The sequence below is a fragment of the Mustela nigripes genome, chromosome 1, assembly GCF_022355385.1.
Source record: "Mustela nigripes isolate SB6536 chromosome 1, MUSNIG.SB6536, whole genome shotgun sequence".
Taxonomy (NCBI): domain Eukaryota; kingdom Metazoa; phylum Chordata; class Mammalia; order Carnivora; family Mustelidae; genus Mustela; species Mustela nigripes.
Window position 1 is genome coordinate 212,036,692 of NC_081557.1, and position 13,246 is coordinate 212,049,937.

General features: G+C 43.4%; 1 long non-coding RNA gene across 1 annotated transcript in view; it reads left to right on the top strand.

Moving 5' to 3' along the window:
- LOC132004554 (uncharacterized) overlaps window positions 1-11,534 on the top strand; it is a 29,161-nt gene extending 17,627 nt beyond the window's left edge. Inside the window, exons 2-4 of the long non-coding RNA XR_009400541.1 lie at window positions 3,381-4,004; window positions 5,740-5,929; window positions 7,799-11,534. This is a non-coding gene — a long non-coding RNA (uncharacterized LOC132004554). The remainder of the gene's footprint in view (window positions 1-3,380; window positions 4,005-5,739; window positions 5,930-7,798) is intronic.
- Window positions 11,535-13,246: the final 1,712 nt, after the last annotated feature.

Below are 13,246 nucleotides of genomic sequence, written 5' to 3' on the forward strand. Positions count from 1 at the left end.
ACACACATACACACACACACACACACACACACACACACACACCACCCCCCCACCCCCGTGCAGTTGTCAGTGTAGTGGTCCTGACCCCTAACCAATACAGGATCACCATTGGGAGGCGTCACCTTAGCTAGAGTGATGGGGCTCTTCACTGAAAGGCAGGCTATGGGCCCTGTGCTATTTACTCTCTCCCTCTTGCTCTGGAAAATGATTGCTTATATTGAGCTAAAATCGGGTGGACAGAAAAAGACGGTTCAAGTTTCATTGTTTATGATCCCACCTCCAGGCTTCAGACGAGGAAGACTCCATCACCAGCAGGGTGGGCTGGGCTGCTGGTGTGTGGAACAGCACAGTGGGTGGGGAGATCTGCAGAGGCTGGCGTGCTCTCCAGGTGAAACGATACTGGATGCCCTGAGAGAGAAAGATCCCGAGAACGGGATGCCAGAGGGGCATGGCTGGAGAGGGATAGGGTGAGGAGAAAAGGGAGGAGTTGAGGAAAGAGACCAAGATGTGGAAGCTGTCTCAAATTATTCTTCAATCTTTGTGGAGTAGGATTTGGGTTTGCTGGTGGGTGCGTTTCTAGATGCTTCAGTGTCCGTTAGGGGAGAACGGGGGCCCAAATGGTCCAGGTGCATTTGAATTGTGTCTATTTCCCTGAAGCTCTCATGCGTTGGTTGTATATTCTCGGTGCAAAGAGCATTCAGAACAGTAGCACCTTGGTCATCGTCGTCCAAACCCACTGTTCTACCTTCCGTCCTGGCCCAGATTGCCTCTTCTCATGCTTCAAGTGTTGTTCCAGACCAGAGGTGTGGAGGAAGCCAGAGGAGGAGGGAGACCATGGGCTATCTCCTTGGCACAGTGTGGAAGCTTTTGCAAGGCACAAGGGTAATACAGGTATCTCGAGATATTATGTCAGAGGTCTCAGGCTCAAGATCTTTCCTGCAATCACTTCCACGTTCAATCTTTGCTCATCAGCTCTCTTCCCTGTGCCTCAGTTTCCTCCTCAAGGACAGTGTCCCCAGTACCCCTCTTTGCACTTTATGCGATCTACAAGGAGCAGCCAAGGGTTCGGGATGGGGTGGCAGCAGTGTGGATGCTAAAGGGTTGTGGATGCTACTCTTTCATCAGAGTCACTATGCTGTGGACTGGGTTGGCTGGGTTTCCTTAAAATCCCCTAGGACCACTAAATTTCTTTCTTTCTTTTTTTTTTAAACTTCTAATTTTTCTTTAATTATTTTTTGTGAATTCTATGCCCAATGTGGGTCTTGAACTCACAACCTGGAGATCCAGAGTCACTGCTGTACCAACTGAGCCAGCTAGGTGCCCCTCGAAATGGACACTTCAGAAAAAAGTTATTTTATTTATTTTTAGTAATCTCTTTATCCAATGTGGGGCTTGAACTCATGACTCTTGAGTTCAAGAGTCAAATAAATGCTCTACTGACTGAGGCAGCCAGGTGCCTGTACCACTGAATTTCTGCTACTACTGAAAAAAAAAAAAAAAAGGCTAGAATCCAACAACCTTTAGCAATATTTTGTCATCGTGTTAATGGTACATGTCCCACTAGGGGGTTACATTGTTGATTTTACATGTTAGATGGCTGAATGATTTTTTTTTCTTTTTTGATATACACTTGACCTATAGCCTTACATGAATTTCAGGTGACAACATAATGATTGGACATCATATATATGACAAAATGATCACCACAATAAATCTAGTTACCATCCATCACCACAATAGTTACAATTTTTCTTTCTTGTGATGAGAGCTTTTAAAGCTCTATTTTCTCAGCAGTTTTCAAATCTATAGTATAGTATCAACTATAGTCACTATGCTGTACATTGATTCCCCTGGACTTATTTATTTTATAACTATTTTCTCCTATCCTTCATACTCTGCTTCTAGTAACCACCAATCTAATCTCTGTATCTATGGGTTTAGTGTTTTAGATACCACATGTAAGTATTCATTCTTTGACTTATTTCACTTAGCATACTGTCTTGAAGATTCATCCATATTATCACAATTGGCAGGATTTTGTTGTTTTTCATGATGAATAATATTCTATTTTACATACAGACCCCATTTTCTCTACTCCTTCAGCCATCAGTGGACACTTGGGTTATTTCCATGTCTTGGCTCTTGTAAGTAATAATGTAATGAATGTGAGGGGGCAGATATTTTGTTGAAATAGGGTTTTGTTTCCTAAATGCCCAGACGTGGAATTGCTGGATAATATTGTAGTTCTATATTTAATTTTTTCATTTCTTTTTTTATTGAGGTATCCTTAACATACAGTGTTATATGAGTTTCAGTTGTACAATATAATGATTCAATAATTCAATATGTTGCTTAGTGCTTATGATAAGTGTACTCTTACTATTTTTAATTTTTTGAGGAAGGCTTCATACTTTTTCCACAGTGGCTATACCAATTTACATTCCCACCAACACTGCATAAGGGTTCCTTTCCTCCACATCCTCACCAACACTTGTTTCTGGTGTTTTCCATTTAGTCATTCTGACATGTGTGAGGTGATATCTCATCATGATTTTGGGTGAACATTTTTAACTTTCATAAGTACCATATTTATTTTAATATCTGTGAGGAAAACTACAGCTAGCACACCAAGCGTATAATTTCACTGATCTGCTTCCTAGGATGAGGGTCAATACAGTCAAGTAAATGGACTTATTTAAAGGAAGAGAAAAAGTAAATAATAGTAAAGATGGCATAGGAATATGGTAGTCATGACTGGCATTTGAAGAAATGGGCAGAATGGCATCTGCAGATCCTCGTGGCTCTAACAGTCTGGCATTCTTACCCCACCCTGTCTTTTCTCCTGTTTCCTCTGCTTCCCCAGGAGAGAAGGCATTACAGTGTGTATTTCCAGATTCATAATGGCACAGGGCCTGTGCACACTGGGTCTTCTCAGTCTTCCCCAACAAAGAGCTCTGTTTTGTCCGAGGCCAGCTCTGTGTTCCCATCTCTGATCTCTGATGAGCTACATGGAATGGCAGGAAAGCAGACCAAACTGAAAGCAAGAAAAATCGGCAGGGCTCTGCCGAGATTGTGAAGCTGACCTTCAGTTGGGATTAGCCAAGGCGCTCTCTGCTCCATTGACAGAATACCTCATGTGCTCACGTTTGAAAAAGCAAATCTGCAGAATTAGCAGCCAATAAATGATGACTGTGGTAGACTGGCGATTCTGTGTTGCTCCTTTGTAACCATCAGGGCTCACTTATTTTTATTTACTTCTTGGCATGAAATCGTTTCCTATGTTTTCTTTTTAACTCACTCTTAATGGCATCATGCATGTCTATTTTCCTTGTTCCCGATTCTGAATGATTCATCCATAATTGTCTGTTGTCTCACGATAGGCATGCATTGGTTTTCCATAGTTGATGAAGTGTGGCATGCCATGGTGGAAAGACCTTGGGCGTTGGGACAGACTGACCTGGATTTATACCTGCCTTCGCCACCTGTGATCTGTGAATTGGTGCTTCTGACTTCAGTAAGACTGAACATCATTTTCTTTGACTACTCAACAAGAATTATGCTTCTCTCACAAGATTTTTGTGAAGATTTAAGAGGTACCAGCTCTCTCTATATAACCCTGGGCTGAGTTGGTTGAGCTTTAGATGCTAAATAAATATCAGTTCTTTTATCGTCTTTCACAACCTCGACAAATCTTTGTACCAGACGCCACAGACAAGGCAGAGATTAATACAACCTGGGTGAGGATGGCGCATAGGTTTTATTTCATGTGCCAGCCCTCATGGAATGCGAAGCTTCAGGGAGCACCTCGTGGAGATCGCGTTCGGCGTCAGCAAGGAAGAGGAGCACCGCCGACCGCCCTGTCCTCAGGTGTGGGAATGGACAGTGGGGGATGAGCCCGTCCCGCGTTTGCCGTCACAGACACAAACCCTGCTTTGGGGAAGCCAAAGGGAAGGAACTGTGAAATTCCTGGAGAAGGAATGGAGAGCTATTGAACACAATAGTTGGTAAGTATTAGGTGCTGTTTCACGGGTTATGTGTAGAATCCTCTCTGCAGACTGGAGACAACTGAGTTATTATGCTCATTCTGTAAATGAGGAAATCGATGCTCAAGACAGGCTAATAGATTTCTCAAGTCCTCACAAGGTAGGAAGTGGTGGAAATGAGACTTGAACCCAGAACTCTGATTCCGAAGGCCTTTTATTTGCAGTTACTAATTTGTTAAACTGGGGTGTTCAAAAAAAGTCCTTAAAAAAAAACCCCAAAAACTGAGGGGCGCCTGGGTGGCTCAGTGGGTTAAGCCTCTGCCTTCGGCTCAGGTCATGGTCTCGGGGTCCTGGTATTGAGCCCCACATCAGGCTCTCTGCTCAGTGGGGAGCCTGTCTCTCTCTGCCTGCCTTTCTGCCTACTTGTGGTCCTTTTCTGTCAAATAAATAAATAAATAAAATCTTAAAAAAAAAAACAGGTAAAATTAAGAACTTCAAGGTTTGTCAAAGTGCACTAATTTTAAGTGTTCAGCTTGTGGACTTTTCAAATATACCTGGGTAATTTGAATACACCTATATAACTATCAGTGAGATTAAGGTACAGAACTTTGTCACCTTTCTAGAAAGTTCCCTCGTGTGCTTTCTCAGTCAGTAACCTCTTCACCTAGAGATAACCACTGTTCTGACACTTAGCCTCAATGATTAATTTTCACTGTTCTTTAACTTCACAAGAATGGCATTTTATAGTAATTTTGCTTTTGAGTCTTCCTTCTTTGTTCAACATAATGTCTGTGAGATTTATCATGTCATATTAGTACTTTGTCTTTTTTATCCATTGTTATGAATATATAACAAGTTATTTATCTAATCTCTTCTTGGGGGACATTTGGGTTATTTGCTCTTTTTCCTTATTGTGAGTAAAGCTGGTGTCAACATTCTTGTAGTATCTTTGGGTGAATATATACTCTTATTCTTTTCAGTCTATACCTGCTAGTGGAATTACTAGACCACAGGTTTGGTGATTATTTAACTTCAGTAGATATGGCCTATGGCCATGGCCTATGGCCAGGCTAGGGCTGGTCCAGAGGTACTTGTGAGGCCACACTCCAAAGAGCAAGTGAGAAAGCCAACAACTAGAAACTGATCTTAGGGTGTAGAGTCAGGGAGTCCTTCAGAGACTCTGTCTTTTATTATAATAAAATTATTATTATTATTATTAATAGTAATAAAGAGGAAGGTCTCCTGCCGTTTCTGGACCGGATGAAGCTCAGCTAAGGGTGTGAGAGCACCAGTGGGGCCTCCCTCAGCCACAGGCCAAAACATGGCCCTTTGGCAACTTTGCAGTCTCTGCAAAGGTGGTCATAACTTTCGTGTAGCACCTTCAACATGGAAACCAGAGGCTGCAGCACAGACAGTCTTTGAAGGACTCCCTGACTCTACACCCTAAGATCAGTTTCTAGTTGTTGGCTTTCTCACTTGCTCTTTGGAGTGTGACCTCACAAGTACCTCTGGACCAGCCCTAGCTTGGCCATAGCAGCAGACTTCTCTGCTCCCTGGTGGGCAGAGCCACACCTTCTCCAAAGATGTCTGGATCCCTCCCAAGCCTGGTTCTTCCATGGGTACTCATCTGAAGCCATAGGGTGCTTTACAGAGTCTCTTTGTATCTTACGGTTCCTCTAGCACAGTTAATGGTTCTTTGTACTCAACTTGCTTTGTGTGGGTTACTGTGTATTTTCTGTCTCCTGATTGGACCCAGATTGTCATAGGGGGTGATCCCAGGAAAAATACAAGAGAGTGGAGAAGGAAAAAGCCAACAGAGAACGTGTCAATGAGTGGCTCACTACTGTGAACATTTGGGGCTCATTTGCACTTGTGTCCCCTGAGAGTCTGGGTACAACACCCTTCAGCATCACTCCAGCAAGAGGGAAGGAGGCTGACTATTTATGGTATGTATCTACCAGTTTTCATCCTGCATTGCTCTATGGGGAACTTCATGTCCTGGCACATCTGTCCTGCCTTGCATGCCTGGACTGTACAGTGTACTTCTGTAGCCAAAAAAGCCCTTGGGTAGAGAGAAGCAATTCCTTGATGGTAAGATATCTGTGTGCTAGCACTGAAGCTGTGGGGGACTGCTAGGGTGGACCCCGGAAATGTGAGTGGGCACTGACGCATTGACTAGTTGCAATACTGACATATTGCAGTATGTTGGCCGACAAAGGGAAATTGGTCAGCTGGATGCTAACCAATGGTGCAAACTGCTTTGAGGGTGAATTTTCTGGAAAAGCCAGTTGTAGAGGATCGAACATTTTTCTGGCTGGTATAATTTAATTGTACGGTCAGTGTTTGTTATAGATAACTGGATTTTTCTTTGACCTTGACAATCTCACTGACTTGCTGTCTGCACTGGAAGCACCATTTTCTAACTGTTTCAAATACGCCAAACCTGGCTCCCACTGCCACGCTTGGGAGGTGCTGACGGCTGTGGTAACCAACTAGCAAAAAGGCAGCGGTGTTTGTATTTTCTGTTTTGCCCTTTACGAGAGCATTTCAGCTGAAGCGAAAGGCTTTTTTCTTCACCCTGGGTTTTTAATAGAAATCTCAGTGGCATGAAGCTGTTTTAGTTCTGAGCACCAGCTTGTAAAGTTCATTGGTGACAAAGCTCTGTTCTGGCACGGAACGCGGTGGGTACCACAGCAGAGATGCTAATTCACAGGAGGACCGGAACAAAAATCTAAGCAGGAGACAAGTTTATTACAAAGGGTCATGGACAGTGCTTGTCTGTGGGTCATGTGGGCTGAAGGTCATATCTATGCTAAAAATTTTAAATCATTCACATTTTGCAATTAAGTCAACCAATGTATATGGTTTCCCAACTGGCAGTGTATTTTTTTTTTCTTCTGTATTTAAGATGCTCGGTGAAGAAAGAATGAGGAAGCTTACAGTGTCCTGAAATGGAAACATCTGTGAGACATATCAGTGACAAAAACAATATACAGAACAGTGTTGAGTAGCTACCTATTGTGTGAGAAAGAAGGGAAAAGATTATATAGCCGCATATGTTTGTATTTACATAAAAAATCTAATAAAAACATCTGAAGTATGGGCAAAGAAGGCAGAAACAGGGGTGACACTTTTCAACATATCATTTTTATATTGTTTTGATTTTAAAATCATATTAATGTATTTCCTGTTCAAGAAAAGAAATAATGTCCTGTGAAGAACATAATCATTGGAAAACAGGCCCCTGTTCTTTGACCACTTCTACAACATTTGAAGGTAGCTTCATATGGGAAAATGGGTTCCATAAAATTTAAATTCAAATGCACTTAGTGAATCCTTTGCAAACATTTAGGGCATGAGTGGAAATTTTTTACATCCACACTCATGGAAATTTTTTACATCTATGCTGCTATTTACCTTATTACCAGCAGGGGGGAGTGTTTCTCTGTTTTTCTTTGTGCCTTTGCCTACCTCCCCAACTTCAGATGCAAAACTAACCAAGAATTCTAATTCAAATCTATGCACAAAATGCACCACATTTTCTAGATTCATGGTGTTACTCTCTCATCCCGAAAACCTTTTGGGGACTTGGAGCTTCCAGTAGGCTGCTAATGATTATTCAAAAGCGGCTGATTATTGGGCTTGCTGGTAAGTCTTTTCTTCCCCATTCTTTGCCCCCTTGTCATTCCACTGGGCCCCTATACATCACTTTCCATAATCAGATCGTAGGAGAAACCCTTAAATTATGAAAATTCACAGCACGTGCTCTCTCTCTCTCTGTCTCTCTCTTTCTCTCTCTTTGTTTTACTTTGCAGATGAGACCCAGGATTTGGGAGGCAAAACAAACAAATAAACAAATATGAAGAGGGCAGATTTTGGACCTCCATGAATGATGCCAAAGTTAAGAAAAGCTAAAAGAGGTAGAAGAGGTATCTCTGGGGAGTGTTCTTCTCTTGCCTGGCTGGCCTTGTACCTGACGGGACTCTGGACATCTTCCCAACAGGAGCCATTTTGCAAAGGACGAGATGATAGCTCTGAGAGGATGAGCAACTCACCCAAGTTCATGTTGCTGCAAAATGATAGAATTGGAAGTAGGTGCCAGACTGCATCCAAGGAGGAGACACTGAAGTGTTTTTTCCCTACACCGTGCTAAATAAACTAAGGCAGCGCCTCCCCTGTGCTCTTTCCTGCCTCTACTCCTCTAGTCTCTGTCCTGCTCTTCCTCCTCCTCTTGGTGTCTCTGAAGAGAGGAAAGGGAAAAGGACAAACTGCCCAGAGGCTCCTCAGATGTTCAGGGGAAGCTGTTCTTGGTTGTACGCTGGCAGTGATTTCTTGCAAAAAGGCAGCAACATTGAACTACCCAAGGTCAGAGAGTCCCAGTGCTGTGGACTTGGGGAAGAGCCAGGGAAGGCAGTGTGCTGTTTGTTTGTTTGTTTTGATTTAAAAAAAATTTTTTTTAAGCTGTTAGGGGGCATTTTGTGCTTGTGTGTAAGGGTATGTTTGAGTATTCTGCTTCCCTGTCCTGGCTGCCTGGCAGTACCCGGAGGTGAAGGAGATGGTCACAAATGCAGACAGGGACACTTCCCAACGCTGTATCATAGTGAACAAAGAACAACAGTGAAGATGTTTTACACAAAGAGTAGGATGTGAGAGTGAACTTGGGTGGCATGGTGTCCAGCCTTTCTGATAAATAACACCAGCACGCCTTGGGGAGAGAACTGTGGCCCTTGTCAATGGTGAGTAAGGCCAGGAGAAATCACCTTTTGTGGAAGCATGACTCTAGCCACCTTTCAACACTAGCTATGCTGCCATTTCAACACAGAGGTGCAAGCAGCTGGCTAGCGTCTTGAGGTGGGTGATAGTACCTAGATAGAATTTTCTGTTTGCTCTATTTTCTTTTAGTTATGATTCTGTTTATGACAAAAGATTATGGTTTTCTGATTATGGTAGTGATACGTTGTCCCTTTTAAATACAGGCCTTTAAGCAAAAAAGTCAACTTAAAGGAAAATAATTGAGTAAATAATAGGATAGTTGGTATGGAGATGTGGGAAACCGTTGGAAGATGGAGGGGCATCTTGGATTATGTCGACACCTGTCTTCCATTTCAGATAATTTAGGACTCGAACGCGATCATTTGAGAATCATGTGAAACTGGAATGGTGTCATTTCAGAACAGAAAAGGATGACCTAGTCCAATCTCCCCATTTTAGAGTTGATGAAATGTAGGCTGAGAAGGAGGTGATTGGCTGAAGGTCTCAGAGTTGTGTTGGCTGATGACGGGAGTGCGTGTATGCGCATGCGTGTGCGTGCAACTGCTGGGAGGGGGCTGGAGCTGGGAGAGGAGGTCGAGGTAGTTGCCAGACATAGCTCTGCTGTAAGTAATTCGGGTTGTCTCGGCACCATAGGGGGAAAGAGGGAAGAGGAGGTGGACACAGTCTTTGAACAAAGTGAAAACCCCTAGATAACGAGAGGGAAAATATCCCGAAAATCTAAGTTCCTTTTGCTTGCTGCAGCAGCAAGGCCAAGAGCTGGCGGGTTTCCCTCAGTCATCTCAGCAGTAGCTTTTTCCTGTGGAATGTGGCGTTAAATAGGATAGGTCAGCATTACGCTTGAACAAAATGTGATGACTGATTAGGAAATGAATGGTAAGTCATGGATCATGGTGATGCTTATCAACATCCTCCCCCTGCCCCCACCGGAACAAACAAAGCTGCACTTGCAGGCTCACGAAACTGGACCCAGATGGCCTTGTCCTTGAGACAATGTAGCTCTGGCTGTGACAGTCATCTATGAGTTAATCAGGTGTCACAGGAAGAAGAGACTCAATTGTGCTTCAGCTGTTTCAGGAGGAGTGCTGTGGGGTCTGTGGTCCCCAGCCTCCCCACTTCACTGTGAGGTCTGCCCCCAGTCTTGCTTTCCTGTGTGTATAACTGCGAGTCCAGCAGTATGGTGCAGCCCAGGATTAAAGACCGCCTCCCTTGTGGATGGGGTTGGGGAGCCCAGTGTGTGGTCCAGGACAGGAACTTAACATATATTTGTGGAACAGACAACTATGAGGATGGTTAAATCAATCCATAGTCAATCAGTAGGGCTTTGCATGGTGCGTGGCATAGAGCCAGCCTACTGCTCACCCACATTCCTATGTGGATAGTCCATCTTTCAGTGTCCCTATTTCTTCATGTCTAAACTTCATATAAGAAACTATGTTCTAGGGGCACCTGGGTGGCTCAGTCAGTTGGGCATCTGCCTTCCACTAAGGTCTTGATCCCAGGGTCCTGAGTTGGGTCCTGCAGGGGCTCCTTGACCAGTGGGAAGCCTGCTTCTCCCTCTGCCCCACCGCCTACTGTGCTCTCTCTCCCTCTCTCTCAAGCCCTCTCTCTGTGTCAAATAAATAAATAAAATCTTAAAAAAGAAAGAAAGAAAGAAAGAAAGAAAGAAAGAAAGAAAGAAAGAAAGAAACTGTGTTCTACAAATATGTTGTTGGGATTTGAGAGATGAGTCATGTGAGTGTAGGGGTTGCCTATTCATTCATTGACTCATTAAATCATTCATTTATCCAACCTACTGATATTTATTAAGCATTTAGTGCAGAGAGAGTCTAGGCTCCTTCTTATAAAGGTTGAGACCTAGTGGGGAAGTCAGGTAACAACCACATAAAAGAAATCAGAAGCCAAGATAATGCTTTCAGAATATCATACCTGCTAGAGTAAAATAGCGATTAGATGGAAATAATAGTACTAAGACTATTGATGAAAGCTAACATTTGTGAAACCCCACGCACCATACCTGTTGTAAACATTTACCTGTATAATGTGTTTAATCCGTATCATCACCCTAAAAGAGGTATAATTGTTATCTTCATTTTATAAAGGGAAACTGAGGCACAGAGTTAGAAAGTCATGAGGAAAGGGGGGATATTTCAGACAGCGTGGTCAGGAAACATTTCAGGGGAAGCACACTTAAGCAGGAACTAGAAGTAAGCATTTCTTGTGCCTCTCCAAAATCCATGATTTCCTTTCTAATCACCCCTCTTCCACCCCACCAATGCCATTCATTGTCATCGCAACTACCTTCTAAGTAGACCAGCGCTCCTTGCAGCCAGAGTGGCACGAAGGTGTGGGGAGGACAGAGAGATTGGTCAAACGCATTGGCCCATTTATTGCTCTGTTGACCTTACCAGGGTGTGGCTTATTAGTGGCCTCTAAACTTGAAGGGTACAAGGCTTAGACCTCGGGGATGGCAAAGCATGGAGTTATAGCTTGTTCTCTGTACTTGCCCATGGGGAGGCTTCATCTACATCTTCTATTCCCTTAAGCATTCAGTCATGGTCATTTACTGTGGGAATGGGAGCGAAGAAAACATAGTGGTGGGGGGAATACTCAGAATACTCTTATTCACGCACACAATACATTACGTTTCAAGGCCTTTCAGCTGCACATCCCACCCGGGTATCTGGTCCCAACGACCTTGTGAAGCAGGGATTGTTACGCGCATTTGGAAGATCAGAGACAGGGAGGCTGAGAATCTTTAGAAGTGCAGCCAAGCCCCCATCCAGCAGTGGGGGGGGGGTGTGGGGGGGGGTGGGGGGACAAAGCCAGTGCTTGAGCTGTGAGAAACGAAAAATCTGTCAGTCCATCTGAACGGGCTGTAGGGATAACATCTTTCTTCACAGTAACAAGAACCATCATTTATTGTTTTCAATGTTTATCCTGTGTTGCATTCTGAACCGGGAGCTTTAAACACGTGAACTCATTCAATCTGGTTGCATACGGCATGGACAGCAATTGGCAGAGCGTCTAGGGTGTAGTAAGAACTTAACATTAACTTCTATGGCTCTCTTTTTGGATAGGTGAAACCTGAGGCCCAGAAAGGTTAAGTGATTTGTCTAAAGTTACCCTATCATTAAATATAGCCATGTGGCTATGAGGTCCAGTTCCTGTCTCTGATGCCCATTGCTGGCCAGCCTGCCTTGGTGTGTGTTGTGGGCAGTGCACAATGAGGTTTTACCTTTTGCAGCTTGTCACTGGTGACACTTAGACTTTCTTCAGGTTCATTTAAATTATGCTGGAAAGCCACGTACGCCTTCAGCCTTGCAGACACCATTGGGACAGTAGCCACCTCTGTTGTTCCCTTGAGAACTCATTTTCTCTTTACTCAGGAGATGCTGAGAATCTGGGGTGTTGGACAAGATAGCTAGCCCCTCATTGTGTCTGGAAGATTCGTGTTTCTTGGAGGGGCCGGTAGAATTCCTTCCCTATGAATGCCATTGGATTTGGAATTCAAATTGGGAGGGTTTCCTGTTTTGAATTTTACCAAAGTTGCAAACATAAAGCTGTTTCCTAAGTAGACAATGTCCTGGCACTCCTCATCTCTACTCCAGGCTGCAGCTTTATGTTTACTTTCCCTCATTTCAAACAGAATTTATCTGTGGGGACTTGTGTTCAGCAACACAGAGAAGGCAAGCGGAGGTGGATCTGGATTCTGTTTCCCGGCCTCTGGGATGTGGCAGAGAAAGGGCAGATGATTCCCAGTGGAAGCTTTTATCAAGGAGCCATTTTAGCCAAAGTTTGAAAGACATTTGGATTTTGATCAAAGGAGGAGGAAGGCAAGCCCAGGAAGCCATGTATCCTACATGAGGTCAATATCGGAAATATATAAGAAACTCAAACAACCTAGCAGCTTAAGAAAAGAAATACACTTGAGTTACAAAATGGACAAGGGGTCCGATAGACATTTTCCAAGACAAGACTTACAAATGGCCAGCATGTATATAAAAAGGTGTGCAACATCACTTGTCATCATGGAAGGGCAGTTTAAAACTACAATGACATAGCACCTTACCTGTTAAAACGGTCATTATCAAAAAGACAGAAGGCAATAGATGCTGGCGAGCATACGGAGAAATTGGAACCTGTGTACACTGTTGGTGAGGTGTAAATTAGTAGAGTACCATGGAAAACAGTAGGGAGGTTCGTCAAAAAATTAAGTTGTCTCACTTCTAGGCATATCTATATAAAAGAAACGAAATCAGCATCTCAATGTCTGCATCCCATATTCATTGCAGTATTGTTTGCAGTAGCCAAGATACACGAACAGCCTAGGTGTTTGTTGATGGTTGAATGGATAAGGAAAATGTGGTGTATAGCTACAATGGAATATTATTCACTGAAAACCAGAAGGAAATCTTGTCATTTGTGTCAATGTAGATGAACCTGGAGGATGTTATGCTAAGTGAAATAAGCCAGACACAAAGATGCAAATA